The 13,586-nt window shown below is 47.2% G+C and overlaps 1 long non-coding RNA gene across 1 annotated transcript in view; it reads left to right on the forward strand.

Moving 5' to 3' along the window:
* The first annotated feature begins 494 nt into the window (after window positions 1-494).
* Window positions 495-13,586, forward strand: part of LOC123594604 — a 207,664-nt gene continuing 194,572 nt past the window's right edge. The window contains exons 1-2 of the long non-coding RNA XR_006710800.1: window positions 495-669; window positions 4,248-4,325. This is a non-coding gene — a long non-coding RNA (uncharacterized LOC123594604). The remainder of the gene's footprint in view (window positions 670-4,247; window positions 4,326-13,586) is intronic.

The following is a 13,586-nucleotide window of genomic DNA, read 5'->3' on the forward strand; positions in this document are numbered from 1 at the left end:
CCCCGAAGCAAATTTATTTAGGTCCTTAGCCCAAGTTTCAAGGAATGCGTTCTTCAGATTAAAAAGAGGTGAGGCCAATCAACTCTAACTCAGACATTAAGACCCATCTACCTGCCTTCTGGGCTACGCCACCCTCTTGGCCGTATTCCTTTGAAACAGGTAGCTTTTATTTTCTCCCTCCTCCCTCAGCCCTGCGAGCTGACGCCTATGCATACTGACGGCTGCGGCTACCTACGTACATCCAGAATTTCTTAGACCCTGGGCTTGACCGACCCCGGGTGTGACTTAGCCCCCTGCCGCAGGGGTTTCCAATCAGGGCCTCATTAAGCTTCGAGGGCAGGGAGGGCGTGAGGTCTCGGGACCAGGTGAACAAACCCCGCGCAGGGGGCCGAGGCTGAGCTGAGCAAGGCAGGCTGGAGGGGGTGGCACCACACCGGACAGCCGACTCCCCCACCCCCCCACCCCACCCCCCCCGGCGGGGCACTGCCACCCTTGGGCCACACCTCAGAGCGAGGCTTTCAAACCACAGGCCGCGTCCCTTTGCGGTCCCAGGAAATCAACGTAGCTCATGCTCGCCAGCATTCAAAACAAAAAATGCAAAAACAGCGAACAAGCTAACACCAATGACTAACGAGAAAGAGAACAGGAACGACCAGACTCTCCTGCGTGGTAAGGGTCGGTGTTGTTTAATCAAACTTCTGTGTCAGTTCCTTGTGTGGGAGACGGTGTGTGTTTACCGGCCTGTGATGTCAAATGTTTTCTTTTTGAGCGTGAGTCAGAGTCACGCTTGTCAAGACACCCATTCCCCAACCTCCTGCCTCCCCGCAGCTTGGTTTCTTTTCTCAGGCCGGCTTCCCCTCCTAATCAGTCCCTTCACATTGGTTCGAAACCTTCTCCGCCCCGTGCCTTGCTGCATACCCCGGTCGGGAATCCTGAATCCACTCCGAGGGCCTGTTTCCCATTCGTCCATCCAGGCTCCCACGGGCTAACACCACGACACGCTATGCCATGCGGTTGCCGCTGAACTTGGCACTTGTCCCTGGCCGGCTCCCTGTTAGCTGTGCAACCTTGCCGACGCCTCACTACTTCTCTGAGCTGTGCTTTTCTCCTCCGCAAAGTAGGGGAGGGGATGGTCGCCACACACGGGCTCGCGGCGAGGGTTGAGAGAAGTCTGTGCTCCTGGAACATTCTAGGTGCTCAGTAGGTGGTCGCTTTTCGAATCAGGACGTTCTCTTACATAACCGTAGGACGGTGATCAAAGTCAGGAAATTTCACATCAGTGAAATAGAACATGAATGTCTTTAATGGCAGCTTTTTCCCTCCTCACTGGGGGGCCGGTCGGGGCTCACACACAGCGTTTAGCTGTCCTGTCTCTTTAATCTGAAACAACCCTTCTGTTCTTTGTCTTTCGAGGCATTCACATCTTCGAAGGATACAGACCAGCTGGTTTGTAGAATTTCTCTCACTTAGGGTTTGCCTGAAGTCTTCTCATGGTTAGAATCAGATACTTTTGGGTAGGAATGTCTTCGAAGGATGTCGTGTCCTTCTCGATGCCCCTCATAGGAGGCACATGATGTCAACTTGTCCCACTTAATGACAGTAACTCTGATTGCTTGTCGACATGGCTGGCACCAGGTTTCCGGTCTGTAAAACCGACCTTTTTCCTTTTCCCTTTGTTACTAATCAATAACCTGCGGGGAGACCCTGTTTGTTTTGGGTTTTTAAAAAATACTTATTTGTTTTTGAGAGAGAGAGAGAGACAGCATGAGCAGGGGAGGGGCAGAGAGAGAGAGAGAGAGAGAGAGAGGAAACACAGGATCCGAAGCAGGCTCCAGGCTCTGAGCTGTCAGCACAGAGTCCGACGTGGGGCTCGAACTCACGAACCGACAGATCGTGACCCAAGCAGAAGTCGGACGCTTAACGGATTGAGTCACCCAGGCGCCCCTACGGGGTCACGCTTTAAGACTCAAGGGGCGCCTGGGTGGCTCAGTCGGTTAAGCCTCTGACTTCGGCTCGGGTCATGATCTCACAGCTTGTGAGTTCGAGCTCCGCTGACAGCTCAGAGCCCGGAACCTGCCTCAGGTTCTGTGTCTCCCCTCTCTCTCTGCCCCTCCCCTGCTCACGCTTTGTCTCTCAATAATAAACATTAAAAAAAATTCCTTAAAAAAAAGTCTCAAGTCTTCTGCTCATCAAGCTGTCACCAAATAGCTTTGGCATTTATTAATGATTCTTGCCTGTATCGATTATTTCTCTGATGTCAGCAAAGGAGGTGAATTTCCAACTCTATCTTTCCTTCTAATGGGACTTCTCATATTTGGGTTCCACCTTCTAGAATAAACCAATGAATGCAATTTCAAAATTTCCATGCTAACAACGTTGAAAATAAAAGCAGCTTCTACACGTGGGCCTGCAGGCCTGTTCTGCCCGACTAGACTCAACATTACAGAGGTGCCGCGTTCTGAGGAGTATGTCCACGCGCCCTTTCAAGGTATGGCTCATGCAGGCAGGCCTGTGGTGTCATTTCGTCTTTAAGAGTCAGCTTAGGGCCTGTCTGCCACCAACCTTCTCACCTGGTGTGGCTGTGATCTTAAAGAGGGGTACAGACCCGTATGGAGAAGTCCTTTACCTTCCGTTCCAATCAGATCTTTAACGTTCACTTGGATCTACTAAACATATTATTCATGATCTGGCAGAGAAGGTGCTCGTTATTAGTTCTGCGCGGACAGCAAAGGCTCGAGGGCCGGTAGGGGCGGATCCTTTGCAGGTTCCCGACGGACAAGGGATGTTTGTGTTATAGAGGAACAGCAAACACAGCTGGAAGAGTAGGGCACGGGCCTCCACGGAAGAGAGCTTCTGCTCTTTCTCGAAGAACTTCAGATTTGCACGTTTGAGTTCGGTCAGGTGCCCCTGTTTCAACAAACCTTAAACAAACATCACCTGTTTTACTGGTCAAACACCTTCCCAATACCGGTGGGGGTGGGGGCAGGAACAAAAGGCAGGAGAGCTTCAAGAATGTCTGGCCTGCCTCCATTGTCTACCTGGAAAGAATGTCTTCGCCCCAATGCTGCTGTTTGCTTATAACTTGTGCCCTCTCCTATCTTGCGTCTTGAGGTCAGTGCTGAAGCAGCTGTGTCCCTGAACAATGACTCACCCCCGAAGTCATTTTAAGGACACCCGGACCATGTATTTGTTATGAAAACCAGGGAAAAGTCTGTGGTTTCAGTAGGGGCATATCCTCAAAAGCGTCAGAGGCTCCAATATGTAAACAGAAATAATAAACATTTTCTTCTGTGTTTTGGGGGAAGTAGGAAGGTAGCTGTTGACCTTTTAAAAGTGTTTCTGGGACATCTGGGTGACTTAGTTAAGTGCCTGACTCTTGATTTTTGGCTCAGGTCATGATTTCACGGTTTTGTGAGTTCGAGCCCCGTGCCCGGCTCTGTGCTGATGGCACAGAGTCTGCTTCGGATTCTTTCTCTCTCTCTCTCTTCCCCCCATCAAAATAAATAAATAAACTTATACTGTTAATTTCCCCAAGACTCTAGTTATTTTCCCTAACCCAGTGACTCTGTGTCTCCCTTGGACTCCATCTGGCTAGACATCTCTACATGACCATTGTTTAAAGTCATACTGTCTGTGAAACTCGTCCTCCTAAGTTGGTCAACGGCATTATTGTGGTTCAAGTCACAGGACAAGTCAATTGCACCTTGTTCCTCCGAGCTCCCATCCATTACTTACCAGCACAGGGGTTCTAAAATTTTTTTTTTTTCAACGTTTATTTATTTTTGGGACAGAGAGAGACAGAGCATGAACGGGGGAGGGGCGGAGAGAGAGGGAGACACAGAATCGGAAACAGGCTCCAGGCTCCGAGCCATCAGCCCAGAGCCCGACGCGGGGCTCGAACTCACGGACCGCGAGATCGTGACCTGGCTGAAGTCGGACGCTCAACCGACTGCGCCACCCAGGCGCCCCGAGGGGTTCTAATCCAAACGTCCTCCTCTACGAACCTCGGGCTCTGTCCCTAGGTTCAGGATTTTGCTTCTTTCTGTCAAGCTCTCTCTTCATCCCAGTCATCTTCCAAGGCCCAGGTCATTTCACAGTCTCCGAGAGGCCTCCCTAGATCCTCATGCAGGTGAATTCTGCCCCCTTCCCTGCACCCACCCCCCCCCCAACTACGACATTCTGCTGGTACTTTCTGTGAAGGCCTAGAGCCCGTGCCGAATTAACTAAACCTCTGTTTTCCTCACCAGATTGGAGGCCCTTATCTGGACTGGGAAGAACAGAACAGATCCTAGCATGGAGCTCTGTGGAGTATGTGCTCGAGAAACGTAAGTTGAGTTGTTTTCTGTAGAATTTACGTACTACATCTAGGAACGCCGCCAATGAAAGGTGGAGGGGGGAGAGCAAGTGTTCTCCACCTCTGGGGTCACAAGCTCATGTGTCTACAGGTGCCCGGCAGGTCATGTAAACGACCGGAGAGGCCAAGTTCTGTCATGAGGGGAGGCAGCCCTTTCTTGCCTCCAGCCGTTTACCATAAGGAAACATGGACCCAGAGTTGCCAAATCTGATTTCCTGAGAGGAGGCAGAAATAGAGAGATTTAAATATGCAGTCTTAAAGGTTTTAATTATTGGCTAACTCATTAACAACATGGTAACCTTTTCACTGTAAAACAAAAAAGTAAGCTGCCAAAAATAATGCGGCGCTTAATGCGTTATCGTAAGGCAAGCATCCAATTCTCGTAACCATCACCCAGGGCAAGTAATAGAACTTTGCCACCTGCCCCAGGAGCCCCACATGGGCCCCATTCTAGTCTCGACGCCCCCGCATTAATCACTTCCCTACTTTTATACTGATAATTTCCTTTTGCTTCCTTATGGTTTTCTCATCTAGGTGTGCATCCCTAGGTGCTATATTCTTACTAAAAACAAGTTGAGTCTTACTCATTCTTTGAAACTTTTGTCTTCTCATCTACGGCTCGCCCCTCTAGCCCTTCCTTAAGGTTTTTCTGTTGACGTACTTGGGGTATTTGACCTGTAAACTTTCCCACAGTCTGGATTTTGCTGATGTTTACAGAACGGTGTGGCTCAACACGTGGCCTGTACTACCTGCCTCTTGGCAACTGGATCCAAAACGTACTATGCACAATCATCACGTTGCTGACCATACGCATTAAGTGTAGTGACTCCTTTGATCCCGTAACATGGGCCACATAGGGATGCTTTAAAGGGAAACAACCAGGCATCCTGCCAGAGACTGATTTGTTTTTAGCCAGATGGTTCTCTGGGTAGGATTCGGCCAAGACACCAGACTTTCCCTCACCAGGTGACAGGGTTTCCTCCAACCCTGGCACATACTGGTTTAAAAGAGAACTCTAGAACCACTTCCCACACATGGGATGACTCTTACTCCCGGTGCCCAAAGTCAGGAAGTTCAAAGGCAAGGGGCGGGAGGGTTCGAGGTATGATGTGAATACAGCCGCAGGGAAAGGGAGTCCGTCCGACAGACACAATCATACACAGGACCTATGTCTTCCACAGGGTAAAAGGGGTAAAATGAAACCGTGTTTGCAGAGAGACCTTCAGGGTTAGCAAAGGCTTGCTGAAAAATCTGACCAGGCATCTGTAAAATCCCCAGAAAGAACACACACACACACACACACACCCCACAACACAACGAGGGGGAGAAGGATCTAGACAACAGAACGATGACATTGACCTAAATGTCCTAGATGGGAAAATGTTGTCCCCGTCAATGAAAGGGACCAGTGAACAAAGCTGAAGTTGTGCATTTGTGGATGTATGTATTTAATCATTACCATTTAAGCCGCCTGATCGTTTCAGGTAAAAGTTTGTCCCTCGTGGTAGATTGCTGCCCAAATAAAACTTTTTGTTACAAGTCCAAGACTTGTATGTGTACTCAAACACATAAAGCATAATGACCCTTGATTAGCGGACTAACAACCAGGGAAAAACCTGCCTCTAGGTGAGTTGACCTGTACAGCTTCTGCTCTGGGGGCGCCGCCTCTCCTGTTGAGTGCACATAATGTCTCTTGGCAGGTAATTACCGATTATAACAGCAGGTAGACGCCTCATCTGGCCTCACCCCTGTCTTCTCCTTTCCAGCCTCTTTACTTCTTTGTGAGAGACTCTTTCATTGCTTAGCCTACCTCAGGTCCGCCGGTGATTGGACAGTGAAATGTCGGATTGCACATAGGTGGCTAGGTGAGATTTTCTTAAAAGAACATAGAGTTCAGTATCTGGCAAGAAATGACTTTCATGAGCATGGCTCTCTAATGAACTACTGACCTTCAAGAGAAGCGTTCTCTGAATGAAAATTTGCCTGGTCATCACGCTTTGGGCATTAAAAGATCACATCGTGGGGGCAAAGGCAGAAATTTGGTTCTTCCTTACAGAATAATTCCAAATTCCGTGTATAGATCCTCCCCTCCCACCCTCCTGGAAGAGGCTATTTCCTCCCCCTGCCCCACCGGGTAAGAGTTTGTGACTCACTCGCAAAGACCAGTGTATGAACAAGGAAAGGGGGAATCGGTGACTCTGTAGCGAAGAAACTTGGCAGACAGCACCTTCAGTAAGCGATGAAGGGTAACACCACCTGCGATGTCCAGTGGATTTCGGGTACCTTCCCTTAGGTTGTCCCCATAGGAGGGGAGCTTGGCGTCTTCCCCAAAACGCATGGCCCCAGTCTGATGAGAAAAGCATCAGGCCAATCCACGTTGAGGGCCACTGTACAAAATTCAGGACCGGCACTATTGAAAATGGTCAAGGTCATGCAAAACGGAAAGGTACGGAAACCATCACAGCCCAGAGGAGACTAAGGAGACCTGGCCATTAAATGCAGGGTGGTGTCCTGGGTGACAACCGCCCCTAGGACCGAAGAGGAGGTTTAACAGAAAAACACGTGAAGTGTGAATGAAGCCTTGCATTCAGTTCACAGCAACGTACCGTTGTTCGTTTCTCAGTTGTGATGAGTGTACCGTGCTGTTGTAAGAGGTTAACAATGGGAAAAGTCGGGTGCGGGATAAACGGGAACTTTGCCCTCTTTTTTGCAACTTTTCCGTAAATGGAAAATTATTCCAACGTAACGTCTCTTTAAGGAGAGGAGACAAAACCCCAAAAGAGCATCTTCTAGTTGGGTACTGAGTATTCAACATAGATTTATTTTCATAATTCAATATTTCTCATACCTTGTTCTTGCACAGACCAACTGGGCTTTTTTGGTTGTTTTTTTTCCTTCTATCCCGAGATGCCCGGGGTGTATCTCTTCTCTTTTTGAGTTTATTTATTTAAGTAATCTCTACACCCAATGAGGGGCTCGAACCCACCACCCCGAGATCAAGTCATGCCCTTCCGGCTGAGCCAGCCACGTGCCCCTCCGCCATTAACATAGTAAAGACCTCCCTTCCAGTTGTAATAGTTCACGGCAGGCCGTTTAGTGAATAAAGCAGCTAAAATCAAGACTATGAGGTTTCCCGTGGGCTCGTTGATTCTGTTTAATGCCACAGCCATCATCCCTCTTCCAGTTCTGTCTAGCGAGGTCTTGTGCAAATGTACACTCAATCAGGGTGGGTAAATGCTGTGGTTCCCCTGGGCCCCAGAAAATAACGAAGCACACATGTTCTCTAGAAGGCGAGCCAACGGTGCTGTCTTTCCATAGGAAGACCTGCTTGATTATAATTAAAACTTTCATTTGACTATTAAAATTAAAGAACAGCTATAAATTAAGGTAACAATATTAAAACCTCTGGGGGGTGAGTCTAAAAATCCTCTCTGTAATTAGAGAGCTACGAAACTTAAGGAACACTAATTCTTTTCAGCATCAAGGTCTCATTTTGTAAGGAAGCTGGTATTTTGTAAATCACAGCTCTTCCAGGGCTGAGGCCACATTTTGGTTCTTACCAAGCGTTATTGCCTGAAATACTTTGCCCTTTCTGGGCTAGCCTACCGAGTTAGACTGATCTCTTAGCCTGATTGGATATGTGAGAGTCTGGGTGGTCTCTGTCATGTCACGGCCTTTCTGGATGAGAGTTTCCATCACCCTACAGTTAGATGTTGGGTTATCAGCATTATTTGACTCGTTCGGTTCAAAAAGGTTGGGGTTTTTATTGTAATAATGAAAATAATACCTCCTACCACAACCTCTCCTTAAGAAGAGAAGGTATGAGTTATCTTTGAGTGGTAGGTTTGGTTATTCGTGGTGTATATATTCTCCTGCCTACTTGTCGATATTTTCCAAATGTGCGTATGTGTGTGTATAGCAATGTATCACTTTAAGATCATGGAAAATTAAATAGCTGAAAACGTAACAAGGACAAATACTAACAGATTTTTCACGAAGACTTACCGAGCTAAACAAAGGTGCTATGCTCAGGTGGACCTTCATCTTTCACGTCAGTGAAAATTTTGCCAGGACAGTCTGAAAGTTGAACTTGGCCTTCAGGCCATTCCCTGACTATTTTTTTCCATTTGCCAGTCTTAATATTTGCACTTTGTCTTTATAGATCCTACTCCTCCGTTTTTAATCTCTCTCTCTCTCTTTTTTTTTTTCCATTGGATTAAAACAAACAATGAGCTTTAAAAAGCACATTCCTCATGGTAGATATCTCCAGAGAGTTTAAATTTACTTCAAACCGAAGTCTCGCCAGACCACCCAAGTGGATACCCCTGATTTTTCATTATCCATCAACACATTACGCTTTAGCGGACACAATCGCATAAAAATGGTGCGGTCAGGCAAAACCCTGAATAGCCCGACAGGACAGCACAAAACCATGAAAAACCGTTTTTCTATCTGGTTCTAGAAACATAATTCCTACTTTTTCTTCCTCCCTCCTTCCCTCCTTCCCGCCCTCCTTTCCTTCCCCTTTCGAGGCTTGTAAAAGGCAAAATTATGGATATGGTCATTCGGGTCCTATGAATGGGGACTCTGAGTAAGGCACTGCCATTTGCCGTGAGATTCCTTAGTTCATGAGATTCCCTTCCTAAGGATATGCAAACACTGTAATCCAGTCTTTTGTATTTTATAGTTATACTTGGGTGTTATTTTTTTTTTTAATTTTCTTTTTAAATTTTTTTTGATGTTTATTTTAGAAAGAGAGAGAGTGAGTGTGTGCACATGAGCTGGGGAGGGGCAGAGAGAGAGAGGGAGACGGAGAATCTGAAGTGGGCTCTGTAATGTCAATGCAAAGCCTGACATGGGACTCGAACCCACCGACTGTGAGATCGTGACCTGAGCTAAAGTCAGTGGCTCAACTGACTGAGCCACCCAGGTACCCCCTATACTTGTTTATTGTATAACATAATACCCAGCATGATGCGTCTGAGACTAAAACTGTGTATTTTGTGTTCAGAGTGACGAACGACGAAACGGACATTTGAGTTTGCCCATGATTATCTTAATTCCCCAGAACCTGGATATGGCTGAGTCCCTTCTGGTTTGATTATCTTGGCTGACGGCCACCAATCATAGCTAAGGATTCTGCCATCACAGGGCGTTTTTTTCATAATACTGATATGTGTATGTTAAATAGTGCAAAGGACTCTGGTAATATTAACCTAGTGTTTGGGCCTTCAATCGTAGGAACTACACGGTCCATCCCAGGTTTGTGAGTTTATTGTGTAGAGTGAAATGCATGTACAGGACCAGTTCCCCCCACCCCCCCTCTCTTTTTTTAAAATCTTTTTAAAAAGTTTTTAAATTTTTTTTAAAAAAAATTTTTTTATGTTTAAAATAAAAATTTTATTTTTAAAAATTTTATTTTTTAAAATTTTAAATTTTAAAAGTTTAAAAAATTTTTTTAAGTTTATTCATTTTTGAGAGAGAGCGTGGGAGGGGCAGAGAGACAGAGAGAGAGAATCCCGAGCAGGCCCTGCGCTCCATGTCAGCACGGAGCCCGATGCAGGGCTCAGACCTATGAACCGCGAGACCATGACCTGAGCCGAAACAGAGAGTCAGATGCCCGACCAACGAAGCCACCCAGGCACCCCCAGGACCGGTTCTGTTAGCAGAAGTAAACTCGGTGTCCTCTGTGACGATCTGGCATGATTTGTGAACCTGACCCCTGTAAGGACATGTGTCCCAATTTAATATATGTCTATATATATATATGTGTGTGTGTGTGTGTGTGTGTGTGTGTGTGTGTATACACATATACATGTATATATATACATGTATATATATATATTTATTTATTTATATATTGCTATTTTTCATCCATATTTTCATTCCAAAAAGAGAAAAAATCTTTATAATGATTAATACACTGACCCTGATAATATCTCTCTACAAACGGGGAACCCGCAAACTCTGGTCCGAGGGCCACGTATGGCCAGCTGCCTGTGTTTCTACAGTCCGAGAGCTAGGATGGTATTTACATTTGTAAATGGCTGGAAAGTAGGTCAAAAGAAGAAATCCTATGTCTTGGCATGCACAAATTATAGAAAACCCAAATTTCGGTGTCTGTAAATAAGGTTTCATGGACACACTCATTCATTCGTGGCTTGTCCGTGGCCGCTTCCACGTTCAGTGGCAGCCTGGGTAGCTGTGACCGAGACTATCTGGCCCGCAAGACAGAAAAATATTTACCGTGTGGCCCATTTCAGAAAAAGCGTGCTGCTCCCCGGTAAAGGTAAGGCTCTCTTCAGAAGGAGAACTGAGGCATAGCATAAAATGTGTAGGCACAGAAAATTCGCCACAATGAACGAACCGGCTCGGGGTGTAAGTGAAATGTCTCGTGTGAGTTAATTTCTGATGAAGCATCTTGTATAAGCAGGGAAGATAAAAATCTGGTGATTAACAAACAAAACTTAAAGACCGGAACTTTGTATGATGGGCAAGTTTGAAGAACAAAGCCCAAAGATCAAAGGCATTTGAGAAAATAATATTGCCAACGTGTGCCCGTTCTGGACCACATGCTTCCCTTCCTAAAAGCCGAGCCACACAGCCCTTGGCGATCTCTAACCCTTGCTGACTGGCTGTTGGGTGAGAAACACCCAGCTTTGAGTCTGGTCGGAGTAGGCAGTGATGAGGGCGACCTTTGGATGTCTAGGGTCTCAAAGCAGACCGACTTTGGTGGGGGCGGTGCGGGGGGGGGGGGGCTCCCATGAAAAGGCTGAGTATGTGTCCTTTCATACACGGCCCCCCTAGAAGTGCTACAGTCAGGTTCTTTTTTTTTTTTTTAATTTTTTTTTTTTTTTCAACGTTTATTTATTTTTGGGACAGAGAGAGACAGAGCATGAACGGGGGAGGGGCAGAGAGAGAGGGAGACACAGAATCGGAAACAGGCTCCAGGCTCTGAGCCATCAGCCCAGAGCCCGACGCGGGGCTCGAACTCACGGACCGCGAGATCGTGACCTGGCTGAAGTCGGGCGCTTAACCGACTGCGCCACCCAGGCGCCCCTACAGTCAGGTTCTTAAAAAGCTTGTGTATTCCTTTTATTTTGGGCATATTTTAGTCCATTTGAAAGGGGATAGCTATGCTCAGTTTCAATACTTGTTAGAACCTCTACCGCAGTGGTGGAGGAGGGGCATGACTAAGAACAGTGGCTATCCTGGGGCGCCTGGGGGGGGCTCAGTGGGCGGAGCATCCATCCGACTCTTGATTTCAGCTCAGGTCATGATCTCACGGCTCAAGAGTTCGAGCCCCACGTCGGGCTTTGCACTGACGGTGCGGAGCCTGCTTGGGATTCTCTCTCTCTGCCCCTCTCCTGCTCGTCTTCTCTCTTTCTCTCTCTCCCTCAAGATAAATAAACCTCAAAAGAAAACAACAGCTCGCCATCATTTTTTCCAGCTGGGGTGTGTATGTGTGTCTAGAGTGTTTTACTCGGGGGTCATCTCTTGGCGTAGTAGTTCTTAAATGTCATTTATAAATACGTGTTATTTTTATATATTTGTGCGCTCGAACGTTTTATTGAGAGGCTTATTTGTGTTATCGAGGAGTTTGTACACTGGGCCTAATTTTCTATTGTCGCGTAACAAATCACCACAAATTTAGTGACTTAAAGCAGCACGTCTTTTTTTTTTTTTTTTTTTTAATTTTTTTTTTCAACGTTTATTTATTTTTGGGACAGAGAGAGACAGAGCATGAACGGGGGAGGGGCAGAGAGAGAGGGAGACACAGAATCGGAAGCAGGCTCCGGGCTCTGAGCCATCAGCCCAGAGCCCGACGCGGGGCTCGAACTCACGGACCGCGAGATCGTGACCTGGCTGAAGTCGGACGCTCAACCGACTGCGCCACCTAGGCGCCCCAAGCAGCACATCTTTTACCTCACAGATTTCTCCCCTCAGGACTCTGGGAACGGCTTAGCCAGATCCCGGGGTCAGGGTCTCACAAGGCTGCGATCAGGGTGTTGACCGGGGCCGTGTCCTCACCTGGAAGCTTGGACCCCTTCCAAACTCAAGTAGTTGTTGACAGAATTCTTTGTCTGCAAGCTGGAGAACCCGTGGCCGCCTGCTTCTGCAAGGTTATCAGGATCCAGTCTCCAGGATTCAGAGAAGGCCTAGCACCTCTTTTGAAGGATGCCTGATGAAGTCAGGCCGCCCCCTAGGATAATTTCCTTTTTGATTACTTAAAGCCAACGGATTTGGGACATGAATTACACATGCAAAATCCCTTTCACCTTGCCATATGATGTAACATCATCAAGAGAGTGACCTCCATCACCCTTTCACATAACATGACCTCATCATGGTACGACACCACGGGGCTGAGATCACAGGTGCCATCTTGCGACTTTGGCCGCCCCACTGTGGGCAGGAAAAGCATGGCTCCGGGAGCCACAGGGGGCCATCTTGGAATCCTGGCTCTCGCTTGCTTGCTGTATAAGTAATTTGACTCTCTCTGTCTCAGTGCTTTTACCAGTACACTGCAGATCATTCTAGCAACATTTTAGCATCCTACCACCTACCACTTTGGGCTGATGCCAAGATCATTATTTTTTTAATGCCTGTTTATTTTTGAGGGAGGGAGAGAGTGCGTGTGAGTGAGTGGGGGAGGGGCAGAGAGAGAGGGAGACACAGAATCTGAAACAGGCTCCAGGCTGCGAGCCGTCAGCACAGAGCCCGACGCAGGGCTCGAACTCACGAACTGTTAGATCACGACCTGAGCCGAAGTCAGACGCTCAACCAACTGAGCCACCCAGGCGCCCCAGTGAATCCTGGCTTTATGAGCACAAAGGGCTTACTCTGGGGATGATGAAGGACAGAGTAGTTCAGAAAACGGTGCTGTAATGCCCCATAACGTACTGTATGTGAAAGTACTCGCTCCCAACAAACAGTAATGGAATTTGAACCTGGACAGAAGTAAATGTTTAAGAGTTGTCCATGGATTAATTGACGTGATTATTTTGGTTGTAAAGTCAAATCCTTTGCTTCACCAAATGGCTTCTTTGCCTTTACCGCTGCCCGCAGAGCTACGGGAACGTGACAAACATTTAATTTGTCACATGGCTCCTCCCTTCTTTCCTGACCTAAGGTAAGCTCTGTTAATATGAAACCAATAGAGTCAACGTGGAAGGACGTTCGCCAGAGACCTTGATGAAGCATGGTGTGTGGCCAATGGAGAAACCCACAT

The sequence above is a fragment of the Leopardus geoffroyi genome, chromosome X (genome assembly GCF_018350155.1).
Source record: "Leopardus geoffroyi isolate Oge1 chromosome X, O.geoffroyi_Oge1_pat1.0, whole genome shotgun sequence".
Classification (NCBI taxonomy): Eukaryota; Metazoa; Chordata; class Mammalia; order Carnivora; family Felidae; genus Leopardus; species Leopardus geoffroyi.